Source organism: Arvicanthis niloticus, chromosome 27 (genome assembly GCF_011762505.2).
Source record: "Arvicanthis niloticus isolate mArvNil1 chromosome 27, mArvNil1.pat.X, whole genome shotgun sequence".
NCBI lineage: Eukaryota > Metazoa > Chordata > Mammalia > Rodentia > Muridae > Arvicanthis > Arvicanthis niloticus.
In genome coordinates, this window is record NC_133435.1 from 28,197,420 (window position 1) to 28,210,382 (window position 12,963).

The 12,963-nt window shown below is 43.7% G+C and overlaps 1 protein-coding gene across 5 annotated transcripts in view; it reads right to left on the minus strand.

The window, feature by feature from the left end:
• The window catches only part of Shroom3 (shroom family member 3), a 284,471-nt gene that overhangs the window by 83,858 nt on the left and 187,650 nt on the right, over positions 1–12,963 (minus strand). The gene's annotated exons all lie outside the window — the stretch shown is intronic.

Consider the following 12,963-nt stretch of genomic DNA (forward strand, 5'->3'; position numbering starts at 1 on the left):
AGGTGGAGTGAGGTGGGAGTGGGGGGTATTCAAAAGAGGAGGGGACAGTGGAGTGAGGTGGGAGGAGGACTTGCATGAGGGGTACTGGGAGGAGAGGAAGGGCTGATATTGGGTTGTAAAGTGAATAAATAAATACATTTTTTTTTTTTTAAAAAAGAGGAGGAGAATGGCACAGAGACAGGAGGATCTCAGCAAGTTCTAGGCTAGCCTAGTCTGCATAGAAAGTTCTAAGCCAGCTGGTGCGACATAGTAAGTGAGACCTGCTCTCAAAAAACAAAAACACAGAGGAAGTAAGGAAAGTGGAGGCAGAAGGGGAGGGAAGGAGACTAAACAGGGAAAGGGAGTAAAACAAACAAATAGAACCCACACTGCAGGCCAGTCGGGCCGGTCCCTAGGGAGGGACTACAGTCCCTAGGGAGGGAAGCTGCACTCTCGAATGGCTCGGCAGGATACTTCACAGCCAACTCCTCAGGGATTTTTTCTTGTGAAAATTAAGGCTTATGAAAAGTGTCACAAAGGTCAGGTCTATGATTCTTTACTTCTGAGGGTACGGGGCCTGAGGTCTTCCTGCACAGTCACTCAAAGAATAGAGACTCCAAAGATCTTATCAGCTGATTAGGGCCTGTCACACCCCTCTGCCTCCTTCTGTCCCCGGGTTGGTTCTGAGCTGATCAAAGATAAAACTTTCCTTAGAACAAATATATCCAGTTGGACATTTTTTATTTTGAAACTTGGAAAGACACTGTAATGCACAGGTGACTACCAGTATTTTCTAGATTACCAGAGACTTATAGGTTTTAAGTTAACAACTCATAGGCACCGGAGCATGAAGACAGACATTTTGCAATGCAAGGTCTCCAGAAGACAGCAGTTGATGTTCTAGGCAGGAACCTAAAAACATGGCTTTAAGCATTAACTTCTTGGACCTCACTCGATCGAAGACCTGAGAACTTTTCATCTTTAAGTTCTGTTATTCTGGTTACCAAATGTAAGCTTTTAGAGCCAGACATGGTGGCTCACACCTGTCCTCCCAGAACCCTGGAGGCAGAGGCAGAAGGAGCAGTGTGAGTCATCTTTCCAACCTTTAACTTTAAATAAGGAATTATTAAAGGCAACAAACAAACAAACAAACAAAATGGTAAAGGATTATTCTTGAAACCAAGACATTATGGTTCTTTAGGTAGGAAAATATTCAGATTGGACATTCCTACTCCAAAACTCTGAGATGCTTCAAAATCTAAAACTTTATGACCACCAACATGACACAAGTAGAAAATTTTATACCTAACTTCTTCTTTACTGATTGCAGTCAAAGTACATGCTCACAAAAAAATACTAAATTAAATGATTTTCATGCTACAGATAGAAAGTGTATATGAAACATAAAAGAATTAGTATGTAGACTTAGCCCCTTAAAGTATCTCCTTTATGTGAATCCAAATGTTCCAAAATATGAAACAATTTGAAGCCTGAAACATGCAGGTCCTAAGCACTTTGGACAAGAGACACTCGATTCGGACACAGGCTCGCAAGCTGTAAGAGAACTGGTGGCAAGCATGTTGGTGTTAAAGTTCATGTGTGTGCTGTGGTGCCAAGGAGTTAAAGCACATGTGTGCAGGCTGTGGTGCCAAATTCTAAAGATGGCGCCAAAAATGCTTTTGCAACCCAACACCAATTTAGTTACTACCAAGAAGGGAAATTAGAGACTGGGGATAGAGCCCGGTAGAAGAGTTCTTATTGGCAAAGTGCAAGGGTGAGGGGTGGGGAAGTGGATAGGAGACTTGTCCAGAAGCTCTCTCAGCCAGCTAAGCTTGGAGGACACAGCACAGTGACAGAAACTAGAGAGACCCTCTCTCAGCAAAACAGATGACTCCGGGACATTTTCCTCTGATCTCCACATGCGAACTGTGCCCCTCCTACCGCCACCAAATAAGTAAATAAAAATTAAACAATAACAACAAATGGAAGTAGAGATTGTCTAGGTGGATCTGGGCCTGACTAGGAACACCTTGTGAAAAGCAAACCTCTCCTTTTCTAGCTGGTGGCCGAAGTCAACGGGATACAGAGCAGGAAGGGGCTGGGCATGTCGTCAGGATCAAGGGCAAAGGTGACAGCTGGGGAAAAGATGGAGACTTTATCAGATAACTATAGGATAGGCAATTCAACCAACAACTTGAATGGTTTGGGAAGTGGATATTACTCTAGGCTCTCCAGATAAGAACCCGTTCGATCTACACTCTGATTTCACCTTCAGAACCTGAGCGGAAACACAGCTGAATCCTGATTGCTAACCTAGAGTTGTGAGCGCTTACCTGTATGCTGCCTTCAGATGCTCTGTCTGTGGCAGAATCCTCAGTGATAAAAAACGAGCACAACTGCCAACAGTGGGGAAGGGTATGGGAAAATGGAACCCAGATTGTAAGATGATGTAACCTCTTCAGGCAATAGATATAAGTCTCTTATAATATCAAACCCTATCTGCCCTATGGGTCCCCATTTCAAGAGAAATGAAAATATGTGTCAATAAAAGACTTATTCACTAACACTCACAGCAGTTTCATTCATAATTGCCCAAGACTGGACATAGGTCACACGATTATCAACAGAAATTAAAAACAATGAACTATGAATACTGTGATGGTTTGTATATGCTTGGCTCAGGTGGCACTATTAGAAGGTGTGGCCCTGTTTCAATAGGTGTGGCTTTTTTGAGTAGGCGTGGCACTGTGGGTGTGAGCTTTAAAACCTTCACCCTAGCTGCCTAGAAACCAGTATTCTGCTAGCAGCCTTCGGATGAAGATGTAGAACTCTCAGCTCCTGCACCATGCCTGCCTGGATGCTGCCATGCTCCCACCTTGATGATAATGGACCGAACCGCTGAACCTGTAAGCCAGCCCCCATTAAATGTTGTCCTTATAAGAGTTGTCTTGGTCACAGTGTCTGTTCACAGCAGTAAAACCCTAAGACAAACACAAATATAACTGAAGTCCAAAAATAATGATGAGTGGGAAAATACCGAAGACAGTATGGTGCTCTTTTAGTTAACAATGCTCTAGAGAGGCTGGCCACTGGGTGTGGCTGGGATGCATCCACCAAGACCGGTTCAGTCCCCAGAACTGCACACACCTATCCTCCCAGCACTTGGAGGAGGAAGAGGAGCGGGGAGAAGGAGTTTCTTTTCTAGACTAAGGAAAAGCATTTCTAGGAAGAAATGAACAGGAACAACAGGCACCTCAGGGCCCCCCCATCGGGGGTGATGAACAAGATCTTCATCTTGCCAGCGATCCAGTTACATAGGTGGGTATATCCATTGTTAGTGTTTTCAGAGGCCTCTAATTCAGCTCCTAGCACTCACGCCAGGAGGCTCACACTGCCAGTAACTCAGTTCTGGTGGATCCAATACCCTCTGGTCTCCACAGGTGCCTAGACACACATGGCAGACATACACACAAACACATTCATTGTAAGGAGTAAGGTACACACATTTCGGTTTGTAAGTTATCTGTCAATAAAAATATTTTTAAATAAATTGGGGAAGGGAATTTAACTCCATATGTTTATAGCCTCTCACATGGAAAGCATACACTTTATGGCTAGCCCAGAATTTAATCATTTCTCACATCATAAGCGGCTTCCCAATTCTCAGGAGTCATTGGTTCTCTATTCTGGTATTTATGTAAGGACCCTAAACACAGCCAAGAACTGCTAGTTAAACTCTATTATTTAACACAGTAGTTTCTGGGTTTTTGTTTGTTTGTTTGTTTGTTTGTTTTGTTTGTTTGCTTGCTTGCTTTGGTTTTCCAAGACATGGTTTCTTTATGTAGTCCTGGCTGTCCTGGAACTCGCTTTGTAGATCCACCTGCCTCTGCCTCCCCAGTCAGGGATTAAAGTCATGCACCACCACCATCTGGCTTCAGTGGTAGTTTCTGAACCAAAATAACCATCACAATGACACGTGAGGGTTAAAATGTGGACTCCAGTTTCCCCAAAGTAGCCCAAATAGTTACATGGCAGGAAGGAAAGAATTCCTAGTCCTGACCTGTGGCCACCTATTAGACACTGTCCTCAGAAAGTTCCACACATACACAGGGAGTGGTGCATGGAACCCTCTCCAATGAATTCACATAGATATGCAGTCACCAGGGTGGGTCATGAGTATCTACACCTGAAAAAGAAGGCACACCGGGAAAACTCTCCTGTTAGATGCCAGCCCAGGAGGAAGAAAATGTGAATGAGACTCTTCCATAGATGAGTCATTTTTTTGTTGTTGTTGTTTAATCGGAAAGATTATCCCCAAAACCTTTATTAGCTGAGTCAGTAATGGTACCGGCTCTATGTATCACAAATAGTTACAAATTATTAGTTGTTGCAAATTCTCTAATTGTTTCCAAGAGGGGGTTCATTATAAAATGACTCAATGTGAAGTTGAATCCTTGAGTCTTGTTTCTGTGTGTAAGTGTGATGTGTATGATGTGTCAGGGTTACCACATGCTTGGTTTTGAAATCGAGAGATGATTGATAATTTGGCTTTGTGTTGAACTGAGACTATTCACTAGGTTTATCCTAAGGTGTCCATGTCTAGCTATTACTTGGATCATAACACACAACACACATACAACCACACCACACACAACACACACACACCATGCTGAGGAAAAAGAACAATACTTGTAACAACTGCTCAGCTCTCTAGCCTTCTTTGGACCAGAGGTCTTCTATACATGCTTTGTCTTGTTTGTTTTTAATCTTTTGTTTTAAAATTGCTTTTTAAAATGTGTGTGTGTGTGTGTGTGTGTGTATGTATCTGCCATGTGTACCTAGGCACCTGTGGAGACCAGAGGGTATTGGATCCACCAGAACCATCTCTCCAGCATCTGCCCTTGCTTTCTTGAGTATCCTCATACTTAGTAGGAAAAAGTAAATACTTTTTGCCTTAGTCTTTTCTGATCTGGTTTCTATGGAGATAGAAACGAGTACTATACCTTACTGTCTACCTAAGAAGGAGGAGCCTGCTACTCACTCCCTGGTGGCTCGTCTCCAACCATGAGTCCTCTCTTTGATCTCATCATTCAATCTTCTCCTCAGGGCACCTCTGGAAATGTTGCCCTGTGTCTGTGATGCCTGGGTTCCTTCTAGCTGGGGCGGTGAACATAAGTTACTGAGCTCTGTAGTTTGGTGCTCCATTTCCTGTCCTTAGTTTGATGGGTGTTAAACTCTTACAACAGTTTTTATATGATTGTGGGGATTTATAGTAAGCTCTACAGAAAAGCCATTGGTAGCCATAAAAGCAAATACTGGCATCATCTTTATCACTGTGGAAAGATCCAGAAGAAAAGAGAATTACCTTCTTTAGTGCATTCAATATGTCTATACCAAACCAACGGCCACCTGCAATCCAGAGAAGAGTTTGAGGCCAGATAGGACCGACTCCCACACAACCAGAGAGATGACACAGGTAACATTGGTCTTAATAACACATCAATGGAGAAGGGTCCTGAAGCCAGCCCAGGCTTCAGGGGAGCAGAGGCCGTGCTAGCCACTAGCCTGACTTCCTTAAATTCCCAAGTACTTCCATATCTCTGTATCCGAAAGCCCAAGAGTCAAGCAGCTTTCTTCTCTAATTAGTAAACAGGCCAATGGATGTCACTGTTGTACTGCTGGGACAGAACAGGGACTCCACGGGGACCTTCAGCAGCTGCACACTCAAGCCTTTCACTTTAAGAGAACAGATTCCACTCTGGATGCAAGTGAACAAAGAGGAGACAGTAACCGAGCATCCATACTTAGAACTAGTGAAAACAACTATGTGTGAACACAATGAATAGTTGTACCTAAGCATACATGTCACCAGATGAAAAGAACCAAGCCCGGTCCTTTGGCTTCAAAGACTTCCGAATAGCATGGTTGCATCTCACACAAAATGCTCAAAATTCATTTTTAAATTGTATATATATTATGTTTTGCTGCTACTGAGCCCTCTCTAAAATAGCCCAACATGAATATATACATTTAGCTAAGTGTGGTAGCCCTCACCTTTAATCCCAGCACTGGGAAGATGGGCAGGTGGCTCTGAGAGTTGGAATCTGGACTACTCTATGTATAGAGTTTCAGGCCAGTCTGAGTTACACGGTGAAACCCTATCTCAAAGAAAGGAAGGAAGGAAGGAAGGAAGGAAGGAAGGAAGGAAGGAAGGAAGGAAGAAAAAAGGAAAGAAGAAAGGAAAAAAGAGAGGGAAGAAGAGAAGGAGGGATGGAAGAAGGAGGGAAGGAAGGAAGGAAGGAAGGAAGGAAGGAAGGAAGGAAGGAAGGAAGGAAAAAAGTAAAGCAGGGAGGGAAGGTAGAAAGGGAAGGAAGGAAGCAAGCACGCAGCAAGCAAGCAAATTTCTGTTTCTTCAGTAGGACTATCAAAGGAATAAATGTACCGACCAGGCACATATGGACCAGAAACTGTTATGCTTCTCACAAGTCCTGAAGTAAGAGCTATAATGTCCTTTTTTTTTCTTTTCTTTTCATATGCTATTTAGTTAGTTAGGTTGGTTGGTTGGATGGTTGGTTTTTGTCAACTTGGACCATCTGGGAAGAAGGAACCTAACTGAGAAAATGCTCCCCTCTGATTACCTTGTAGGCAAGTCTCTGATGTATTTTCTTGATTGATGGTTGATGTGTGAGGCCCAGCCCACTGTGGGCAGCTGCCACCCTTGAGCAAGCTGTGCAGAGCAACCAGTAAACAGTGTTCCTGCATGGCATCTGCTTCAGTTCCCACCACCAGATCCCTGCCTTGAGTTCCCTTCATAATGGTCTGTGTAAGCCAAATAAACCCTTTCCTCCCTCCCCAAGTTGCCTTCACTTACTGTCTTCATCGTAGCAGTAGAAAGCAAGCTAGGACATGAGGACACTTTGGCCCAGCCAGAACAAGTGTCTTTTCCATTACACAGCAGTAACATAGTGCCAAGGCCTTATCTTATGGCCTGTCAATCCTCAGGCCCCGAGACTAAATCAGGAATATTTAGAATCATCTAGACATAGGCACACCCCTATCCTGCAGATATCCTCCAAGTGGTATTAGCATTCTTTGACAGCTGTGTCCCTCACTAATCATACTACAGAAATCAGAGGTCCCTTCTGTTCCTAAAGATACTGTGAGATCTTTCCCCGACAGTCATAGTCCAACAGACAGCGATGGACTCAGGACACACTATGCAACTTACTGGGTTATCAGAAATTGCCGAGAGAAGTACCTCAAACAGATCTGTTCTGTGACTAGAATATGGCCAAGGGTAATATTAGTTTAACCTAGAGCGACATTCAGGTTACCTGCAAGTTAAAGTTTAGATAAGATCGTTTTTAAAAGGGTTTTATTATTTTTTAAAAAAATTTAAATTATTTTAAAAATAGAACTGAGTATGAGCAATATGATTAAAGCAAGCTACTGCCCAGTTAGTTTCTAAGGTGGAACTCAGGAGCAAGTCCTGCTTTGGGACCAGTAAGTGGACTCTGGTACCATAGATACACCAGAAACATTCCCATGACTTCCCTGAGGTTAGAACCCAAGCAGAGAAGCAGAGATGGGAGAGGAGGCTTTCTGGTATATTCACTCTTCCCGGAACATAGACTCCAGATCAAGTCCCACCCAATTCTGAAGGTCAAGCACCTCAGCAACATGGTCTGTGTGAGACGGAGCCTCAAATGCACAGCTAACATGTGTAAGCAGCTGTGGGAAACTGGAAGGCACTGAATCTTCCATCCAGACCCAGAGCTGTCTCTTCCCCACAGTGAGATGGAAGGTGATCCTCAGCCATAAACACCAGACATTCCCTGGCTATTCGTACAGGTCCTTTGAGTTGTTCCAAGTCACAGGCTATAATCATTCTTCAGACTTAGCTGGTCTTTTGGGATACTTTCTAAAAATATAAGTAAATACTGCAATATGATATCTTGATTTTTTTTTTTCTAGGAGCTTCGAAGTGAAGATTTGGAGAAGGAAAGGTTAAAGAGCAACCCTAGAGAAAAGTGACAGAGGGAGCTTAGCCACACCCATAAGGGTCTACCTTGAGCCCAGTTTTTTTCTTTCCCTTATTTCTTCCCATGGTCACTCCTGGTTCTAGTCAAATTAGTATCTTTGGACAGCAGAGCTGCATGCCGGCCTGTTGGCCTAAGATTGAATGTTGAGGCTAAAATATTGTATAAATCAGTGAATCATTGACAAGTGTTTATTACAACTTTGCCCTGGGCTCTGCGTCTAGAGAGACAAGGAGAACATTTAAATACAGAAGCAGAACAATGCACAGTAGAGCCTCAAGCCTTTACTTGTTCCTACAGAACATGAGAAGAAGCCGAAGCTGCAGCTCACATGGGTGACATTTGCATATAATGTTTGGAGAGTTATTTGTTCTCCCTGATATAGAAGACAGGAAAAAAGATATGTAAATATATTGGCACCGTTTTCATTAAAATCATGTCTCCCTTCTTGAACGACTGAGCACCTGCCAGGCATAAAAGCCAACTGTCTCCATGTCTACTTCTCTTTCTGAATGGAGCCATCTTCTTGCCAGCTTTCACCACACTCAACCAAAGCAAATAGCATGACAGGCTGGAAGTTGGTGAACAAGCCCCAAGTCCCCTGCCCACTGCTGTCACTGTGCATTGATGATTCTTCTCTGAGCTTCAATTTTCTTATCCATAAAGTGGACGTAGGTTAATATGCTACCATAGACAATATCTCCTCTCTCACTGGATACTTCTCACTGGGCCTGATACCAACCAGGATGGCACTCACCTTAACTTTTTCTCGTTCTCATCTGTAGCACAAGTCCTAATGTCATGCTTTTTTTTAAACACCCACTCTCTGCACACTTAGCTGAGCAGTTGGTTTTAATAAAATCACTCATACTCTCATTTGAATCCCTCCCGTGGTGTCCTGCCATTTAGAATAGCAGTTCTCAATCTGTGAGTCCAGATCCCTTTGGCAAACCTGTCTCCAAAAATATTTATGTTACAATTAATTCATAACAGTAGCAAAACTACAGTTATGAAGTAGTAACAAAAATAAATTCTATGGTTGGGGGTCACCACAGCATGAGAGATTGTATTGCAGGGTCGCAGCGTTAGGAGAGTTGAGAGATACTGCCTAGGATGAAGCACAGAGGAGCACATGATGAAGTCTGTGCCCTTCCCCCCAACTTTCCCCATTCCCTGGAAACCCTTCATGTCCTCAGAAATTGCTCTGAGCAACTCTCTGTCCCTGATCATGAGGAATATAAGTCCCCAGTCCCTCTGTATGTCTCTTTCACCGTATTTACCTCTCCGATTGGTAATTTGTTTCTTTGTAAGTTTCCTTCTCTGTTAGACTCTTCTCTTTCAATAAAAACCATGACTTACTTACTCTTGTATCTCTACCTCCCAGCACTATCCAAGGTATATAAAAAAGTTCAAGAAACAAAACCGGGAATGAAGACAGTAGGAGCTCTGTCTCTGGCTCATGCTTTTTCCGTTGATGACATCCCATCACAAACATTCATGTGTCTCTAAGAGTGGTTTGCAGCCAGGGACAATTTTGTTTCTAAGTGACATTCTGCATGTATCTGGAGACACTTGGCTTGTCAAAGTTGGGATGCTATCAATTACAGAAATCAGGGACACTCCTAAGTAGCTTAAATGCCTGGGGCAGCCCCCGTTCCTAGGCAACAAAGACCTACCTAGCCTACAATATTAATGATGCCCACATGGAAAATTTCACACCAGCCCAGTTTAGTGTTCCATATCCTTAATTCTAACACTCAGGAGGCAGAGAGAGTGGATGTCTGTCAATTCAAGGCCACGGTGGTTTCTATACTGAACTTAAGGACAGCCAGGGCTACATAGTGAGATCCGGTCTCAAGTTCTAAAACAGAGTCTGGCACATGGAAAACCCACAATACAGTGTCCCTAAGCCTGGCAGCTCAGTTGGACAACAGTAGAAATGACAGCCAGACTAAAGAGAAACCAGACAGTATGTCAATGTTTTAGTTTGTTGAACTACTTTGCATAGTATTAGTTCTTTTCCCAGCATCAGAACCAAGGGGGTTCAATCTTACTTTATAAGTAATACTTGAAATAAAAGCCCTATTCAGAATTAGTAGAGTATGACACATGACTCTTTCTTCCGACTTCCTTCTACCCTCGTTCATATGTGAGGTAGGTGAGTGTGTGTGTGTGTGTGTGTGTGTGTGTACCCCATTCCCCAATATTTTGCTCCATGCCCACATCCCAGTACCACCCTCCAGAATGCCCAGACTACATGTGTCAAGAAATTAGTTTATTAGTTGATATTGTCAGATATGCAAAAATATGCAAAGAAAAATCTAATTGTGTTTCACATTCTGTGTAAACTCACATCCTGGTACCCCTCTTCAGGAGGGCCTGGCCTCTTGGGAGCATAGGAAATCACAAAGATGAAAACTGGCAAGCTGTTGGGCAAATTTTATTGGTCACATGACACAGCACAGGTAAGGAAAGCCTGTGGCATGGGACACTGGTTGACCTACTTCTCAAGGACCTCACCATCACAGTAACTCTGTGTCACCTGTAACGTGTTCGTATTCAGCTAGTGTTTTCAAGTATGCATGTTTCCAGGAAGCATGATGAAGGAGGCTGGCCCGATGTCAGAATCAGGATGGAAATCCGAAAGTCACCACAGTGACCCTTGCCTCTAATCAAGCCTCATGACCCTGTCTGAACCTTGCGGTAGATTTATGATCAACGCCTCCTGGTTATCTTTAGCTTTCCCCTGATTACCTTCTTATCCATCCAGCTGTCTCTAGCTCCACGGAGTCACCTTTCTTGTCTGTGAGCCCTGTTTTCTGTTTACCAAGCTCAAATTATTAAAGCCTCAAACCCAAACACCAACACAGCAGGAATTTGTCTTTGCTTACCACATACAGAAGTGGCTGTGTGCCTTTTCATCCTAAAACAGTCAATTCATCCTAGGATCTCCAAGCCGGCATGTGGCATTCTGAGTCCTGTCTGGTAATCCAGAGGCCTGGTATAGGTAGGAATGACCATGACAGACGTTACAAAACATTTTCAATCCTGCAACAACGGCACTGGCCACCTCTACAACCATAACCGGGCAGAAGTTCAGAGACAGCAAAGTGGGAAAGTACGAAGCTGCCTTTGCCAATCAATGCCTGACTAGCTAGGTAGATACCTAGTGTCCCAGAGCTGAAGCCTATGGTGGAAAATGTTCTGGGGCAGCCTGGCTATGAAAGTGACCTTCCGGGGTTCGGGTGAATCTGCAGTGTAGAGGTCTCTGTACTAATGCCCCACGGCTTGGACAATAAACATGTTTACAGACCGAGCAGAAAATGCAGTGCTCCCTCTTAGGTTTCTCCACGTCTGTCAGCTAACCTACTCAAGGGACTTCTATTGACGGGCATGTGTACAGGAAGCTCAGCCCTCTGCCAAGTCCAGGAGTTCTAGACCGACTGCTTTATTATGAGATGGTTTTATTACCTAAATGTTTGGACCCCCCACCCACCAAAAGTATTGAAGCTGTAACTCTCATTCTATGTATATTTGGGGAAAAGAGGCCCTAATAAATAACCAAGGGGCTAGGAAGATAGCTTTAGCACACAAAGACCCGAGTTTGATCCTCAGAGCCCATGTTAAAAAAAAAAAAAGAAAAGAAACCAAAAACTTGGTGATTGAGAACATTTATGACCCCAGAGTTGGGGTGGAGAGCAGAGACAGGGGGATTTGTGAGACTCCGTGGCCAGCAGCCTGACCTACTTTTCAAGGTCCAGACAAATGGAGGCTGCCTCCAAAACAAGAGAAAAAATTTGAATGGCACCTGAGAAGTGGCTCCTGAAGTTGGCCCTCATGTGCATGCACCTCATGTGTACATGCATGTATTTGTGCATGTGTGCATGCATGTATTTGTGCATGTGTGCATGCATGTATTTGTGCATGTGTGCATGCATGTATTTGTGCATGTGTGCATGCATGTATTTGTGCATGTGTGCATGCATGTATTTGTGCATGTGTACATGCATGTATACATGCATGTATTTGTGCATGTGTACATGTACACACAGAGAAGGAGGTTAAATGAGATTGTAAGGTCAGGGCCCTCGTCAGAATGATAAGTGCACTCACAAGAAGAGACACTTAGCCTGTCTACAGCTCACAGCAAGAGCACACTGCCCAGCAAGCAAGCAGGAAAGCACTGGGTTGGATCCCCAGCAACACAAAAGAAATGCAGGAATAAATAAACTACAAAGCTAAGTCCCCATCCCTCCAAGTGCATCTGCCTGGGCAAATGTGAATACATGGTGAGAACCAGCCATCTGTGAGTAAGAAGACAGGCCTCACCAGAAACCAAGTCCTACGGGGGCTCTGCCAACGCCAGAACAAGACGCACTTGGATTTCTCTTGTTTGAACCCCAAGGTCTGTGCTCAAGCAGACGAATACAAATGGCTGTGGCAAGGTGCGCTAAAGACTGTACAGCTTGCCAAGGCGATAATTACAGTCACAGTGACCACCCAACTGACCACCCAGCAACGGCTGCTGTGGGTATCATAGGTTGCCCGGGGACACCCACCCCTGTGTATGAGTGTTTGTACAGGTCCTATGTAGCACTTTTTGTTGCTGACTTTCTAAATGTTTCTATCTGTGTTTTGTTGTTGTTGTTTGTTTTGTTTTAGGATATTAGCTCAGGATTATGCAGTACATTTCTCCCAATAAGTTCAAAGGATTTTGCTCAATTTCTCTCACTGGCATTGGCTGAGGCCTAGGGGTCTGGAAAAATGACTGCTCCCACTGAAAATGGTTCTGCTTTCTCTTGGCATTTGAGAGAGAGCCGCCCTTTGATTTCGGAAATCTTTTTAAAACTGACTTTGTTCTTTTTTAATCTCAACTGCTCCTGGCATCATTATCTCCGTCTGATAGAAGTTTCAATTTCCTTTTATCCCTCTGAGATGAGGGCCA